General features: G+C 34.2%; 2 long non-coding RNA genes across 2 annotated transcripts; both read left to right on the top strand.

The window, feature by feature from the left end:
- The first annotated feature begins 548 nt into the window (after window positions 1-548).
- On the top strand, window positions 549-2,624 carry LOC139089653 (uncharacterized). The gene is made up of 3 exons (XR_011544317.1): window positions 549-952; window positions 1,011-1,173; window positions 2,390-2,624. It is a non-coding gene; the product is annotated as an uncharacterized lncRNA (long non-coding RNA).
- A 1,078-nt stretch (window positions 2,625-3,702) lies between these two features.
- Window positions 3,703-4,307, top strand: LOC139089657 (uncharacterized). The gene is made up of 2 exons (XR_011544318.1): window positions 3,703-3,857; window positions 4,051-4,307. It is a non-coding gene; the product is annotated as an uncharacterized lncRNA (long non-coding RNA).
- The last annotated feature ends 1,457 nt before the right edge of the window (window positions 4,308-5,764 follow it).

Raw genomic sequence — 5,764 nt, 5'->3', positions numbered from 1 at the left:
GAATATTTCTCGACTGTTAGCTAACTCATTCTTGACCCATTCCAAAATCTTACACTGCCCAACTTTTAGTTTTACACCTTAAAATATTGAGTATTTAGGAAGCTGAAGTATCTAAACATCTGAAATCTTACTAGACTGATCGAGGTTAAATGTCCAAATACAACACTGACTTCCCTGACGCTCAACTTGCCAACTGAGGTATCAAGGCACTTTAGCCTCACTATTTACTATTCATATATCAACAAATGTTCCCTTTTTAAATTTATATTGTCTGGACTTACTTTTGCCTTAATTTTTAATACATATTACTCAAATAAAAAAAAATCACCAAAAAATCCTTTAAAATTAATGACCTTCCACATGAATGAACACCACATAATTTTATTACCAATTTCATAGCGATTCTTCCCCTAACTGCATACATATTTACTTACTTGCACATCATCATGATCATCATTGTCATGTTATTACTAGCTAATATTAAATAATTTGTAAAATCAGATGAAAAATGAGAAGAGACACAAACTTTATGAGATGAACTCAAAACACTTGACGACAATTTACCGTGACAAATTTGAGAATTTTTTAATAAAGAGAATCTATTTTGGGGTACAGAAGAGAAGTTAATGAAATTTTTGCTCAGTCAAGTTTGGTGCTAATTGAATTATTCACGGACAGGAAGTGATATTGTAGTTAATTGAGGGAAATTGGCTTGCAGATGGTGAAATTGATAAGATTTATGAAGGAATTAAATTGGAAAATTATTTATGACTTTTAATAAGGATTGATGCTCTTACTTCCATTACAATTATGTATCGTGACTCAATTTTAGGTCTCAAAAATCAAAATTATCTCAAGAATACTCAAAACTCTCAAAATGAGTCTTAATGCTCATCCAGTTTCAATCTTCATCATTCGAAAATTGATTTTCAATTTTTGTGGACTCACTCAGGTAATTTACTTCCATTTTCTTAATTTTAATTCCATTTTAAAAGCCATTTCTATTTTAGGATTTTCAACTTTTACTTCCTGATGAAAATTAGTCTTGGAAAATGGAGATGATTGTTGCTTATATCGCAATCATTTTCATGTTTGTGTCTGTTCCATGTATTTGTTTTAAGCTCATAGGTTACTTCTTCTATTCGGGTAGTGATAATGAGACTAAAGTCGAATGTAAGTATTAAAATTTTTGTGAGTAAATGGGATTTTTGAAAGACAAATTGAAGATTTGGGGATGAGATTATTCGCGAAAGTGTGGAAATGACAAAAATGACCTCACAAATGATCAGAAATTATCAAAATGTAATTAATTAGTTCCGCGCCCTTGACAAACAGTTCACAGAACTGTCTGGACATTTCCAAATTGACTGATAAGCTCAGGGTTTCCTAGCACGCAAAGAGCGAGCTCTACAGAGTAAATTAAGCTGAGAACAACGTTTACGAGAGTATGCTCTTTGCTTTTTAAGGGTTGTTAAGCTGGATTAATTAGTAGTTCAATAAAACGATTATTTAGAATATGATTATTCTATTCGGTAATATAACTCAGTCAACTGTTCTAAAATGGAACATTGTGCCTCTGTGTTTGGGGCTTGCTGACTTTTGCTATAGTGGTATATGGTATATGGATAGGTTTTGCTATATGAAGAAAGTCATGAAAAACTAAAATTGTGTTTGCTAACTGGATAGCGTTAATCGGTTGATCGATCGAAAATCTGGCACCTTCCGAACTTAAACTGAATCTGGCACCATGCCGGGGTCATATCAGCCTGATTATATATGGATTAACAGACTTGTGCTATACAGTGCTAGATCGAGTGGTCAGAAATACATCGGAATTAGCCCGGAAGACACATAATGGAGAAAAGAATGAAAATTCGGCTCAAGCTGGACTTAATTCAGATTTGTGAACGGATAAAATCGAATCTTGCCTGAGGTTAGGTTCACGCTTGCCTGAGGCTTAATTTTCAATATTTTCTACACCATGTACTTGCTAGGGTAGGCACTTAAAGCCTCTCGGTCATACTTAAGTGTACATTAACTTGTCTATATCTAGTTATAACGTACTTTTGTATATAACGTACACTCAAATAATCCAAAAATCCCAATTCTACTCAAAATCTTCATATAGTGACGTAATTTAAGAACAGCTCCCAAAAAGAAATTTCATCAAACTTCAAAAACAATTACCTATCAATCAGATAAACAAACAAATTTTAAAATCAAATCAACACGAATTGCCGTCAAGTTTGTTTATTCAATTCCTCATCCACGCTATCGCCAAAATAAAACATCTTTATTTTGAATGAATAATTTCATAATCCACAACAAGCCTTGACCTGCAAACATCAAAATTTAAATCGAATTAAATTTTTTCTTTTAATACTTTCAGTGGATCTTGTTGATATAGAGTCAGATTCAGACACAGACACATCGGCAGTTGTCGAAACAGAATTAAAAATACCGATTAATGACAGCAACAACAATATTAATGGCAACAACAACATAATACTTGATAAGCATGCAATTATAGTCACAGAGACTGGGGGAAATCCTCATTAAATAAGTAGATTATGAGAATAAAAATTATTGATAAGGAATAAATTAATTATTTAAGAAAAACAAAATGAATTTTTGGATTGCTTAAGCTGGAACTGACAACCTAATATGGTTCTTTTAAATCGTGATTTACCCTTGCTACGTCATTCAATATGAATGTCTTACGTAATCCGTTTTTATTTACTTAACTACTTCAATTGTCGTTAAGGATTCCCAATGTCGAGATCGAGATGCATGGGCATTTTACCCGAAAAGTTCGACCTTAGTCTCGATCCCGGTCTTGGGCATTTTTCGAGACCGAAGCTTCGGAAAACTTTAGTGGTCGCACAGATAAATTTTGATCTATGGCTTCTCTCAGATGGCATCTACAGCTGGTAATTTTCAATACTGTCTTTATCTGTAATAAGGTTGAATTGGCACCAATGGTCTAAAAGGTAGAGCGTAAGCCGAAGTTCCAAAGCAAGGGTCAGACACTTCATAAGTAAAGTACTTTACCTCCTGTACTTATTGAATCTATATAAAAGTGTGTTCTTGAGTGAAAAGTACAGTAAGTACGTTGGAGTGTCTGACGCTTGGTCCTATCTTCAATCCCAGGTTATGTCTAATTTTTGAAGCTCTTCTTCAATTTCCCCATTCTAGATTAGAAGCTGAGTTCGTGTATTGTTGAAGTTTTGAGGTTTTTGGCACATACTGTATCTCCATTGATAGGTGCATCCTAAGAGATATACTTGTGGATTTGAATGATTTTATTGCAGAATCTTATGTCGAACTTGTGTCCTAAAAATGTGCAGAGCTCGGAAGTAGGTCGAATCTCACTATAAACTGAAGGTCTTAACCAGGGGTGGGCAACCTTTTATTTTTTAAGGCACACCTAATTGGCATAAGGTTTTTGGCATTTCTCAAGCATTTCTTAAATTTTTTGGCGGCACACAGATTACCCATCACAGACAGCTACAAACGATGTAATACTATTGATTATCAATAGCAGCACCTCCCGCTCATTAAGCTGAGCCCAAGCTGAGCCCTTCAAAACATTATTTATTAATTATTTATAAAAGAGACTGATAAGTAGAAGATTAATAAATTACATTCAAAAGAGCAAATGTCTAATCAGTATACAAAAGTATTTTAAACATTAAGGATCAGTAGTGGAATTTTGTTTAAATTATTTAAATTAAAAATGTTTGATTTTACAACTTTTGAGCAGCTTACTTTACTAGTTCTTGTTTTTGGACAGTTGCTGGTGTTGGGTATTTTACTATTTGGATTAGCAAAAATTAGAAAGTCATCTGAAAGGAATTGTAAGTAAAAAATTGCAGAAGTAGATCCAAAATTCGGCACTAGGCTGGTGTGACGCTGGTATGCTGCCGGATTTAGGTCGAATTAGGCACTAGTTTATAGTTACTTCGGCATGTTGCAGAATTTTGGATCAATTAACCGATTTTTGCTATTTGATTCGGTTCCAATTAATTGAAATGTGTGTCTAATTTTCAGTTGCCCAACTTATGTCAATAGTCAACAAAAAGCTCAATACACCTCAACCAACAGCACCAATAATGCAAGACATGAATCCTGAATCATCAAAAATGAGTCAACCGGCAATAAATCCAGCTTATAATATTCAACCAGGATCACTGAATTTAGTACCAAATCCTTATCAAATCTGTTACTCAAATGTAAATGAATTGAAGCAATTGAATGTGTGAAAATTAATAAAATGTATTAACATTGGAAATGACATTGAACTTGAACTATTTATGTTTATTATTTATTGAGTAAGTTTATTAAGTAAGAGATAGTAAGAGTAAACTAGTGTGATCTTGACAGATGTGTGTCAAAGTTTGATTTGTGTGTGAAAATTGATATTATGAGAGCTAAGTAGGCCTACTTTATTAAGAGTATCAGTTGAATTATCACCAGATGCACAAAAAAGTCACTGGATTGTCGCAATCTCAACAAGTTGAAGAAAAAACAAGAAAATGAAGTAAAATGACCTTCATGTCATCGTGACAGCTGATTTAGGAGCCATTTGGCCATCAGTTAATTGACAAAATTACGTCTAATTTAGGACTACGTCTCAGAAAGCTTTTGGGGGTCAAACCGAGGGGATTTGGAAAAATAGGGAGACTTAATCTAAGGGTCAGACTCTCCAAAAGTACAGTACTGTACTTACTGTACTTGTTGAATTTATATGAAAGTACAGTAAGTACAAGTACAGTAAGTATTGTAAGTACAGTACTGTAACACTGGAGTGTCTGACCCTTGATAAAATCTCAATTCGTCCCCTCTCCTTTAAACAATTTCTGGCTAAGCCCCTGGAGTACCACAGCATTGTTATATTAACCAGAGTTGGCATGTCTCCATTTGAAGGCGGCCGCAAAAATACCGGAATTATTTCTTGTGAAGACCTGCCTACTCTGATATTAACTTTAAAATCTGAAGTAGTGACGACGGATTAGATCAATTTACGGCAGTTGTTCGCTGCATGTTCCTGATGGGGTGTAATACTATACACGGAAATTCAAAGAACAATTTGGATAGTGTGCTTATATGAACATCTCAATTAGAGTTGATCCTTAATTCGAATTTAAGGTAGAGTTCCAATCTGTGACATTAGGCCGTCATCTGAGACAGGCGAGAACTGCGATAGGTCAGGCCTGTGACAGGCCAAATAAATCAACCAGTCAATAGGTAACGAACTGTAACAGGTCATCTTTTCACAGAACCTGTCACCTCTACCTGTGACAGGTACCTGTCATCGCAACTCTGATTTAAGTATCATTAACAGGTTCTAGCATTAAAGCTTCATTCACCTTTGCCTAACTACAACCTTGAATATGATTGAAAATCGCAAAAGTAAAGGCGCTTTCAATTGACATCCAAATGTTTCGGTCGGAGCTTATATGATTCATCTTCATATAAAATTTAAGTCAACATCAATCTCTGAACTACATAATTCTGTCACCAAACAAGATTAGCACTACAAAAAACGACAATCAATTAACCTCAAACTCTTGATAAAAATGAAAATTATGAATCATCCTGATAGGCAGTCAACAACTCACTGTAACAATGCTATGTTAACAATATGGATTATTTAAAAAAAAATCAAGCACACATCCCTAGTTGCTATAATTGAATCACTGTTTTGAGTAATTATTATTCATATGGATTCATATCAGTCAGTCTCTCATGTGCTTTAGGTCAA

The sequence above is a fragment of the Chironomus tepperi genome, unplaced genomic scaffold, assembly GCF_022539635.2.
Source record: "Chironomus tepperi strain 1889 unplaced genomic scaffold, CSIRO-AGI_Ctep_v1 contig_188, whole genome shotgun sequence".
NCBI classification, from domain to species: domain Eukaryota; kingdom Metazoa; phylum Arthropoda; class Insecta; order Diptera; family Chironomidae; genus Chironomus; species Chironomus tepperi.
The sequence above is the reverse complement of the archived record's forward strand: the minus strand, read 5'-3'. Positions and strand labels throughout refer to the sequence as shown.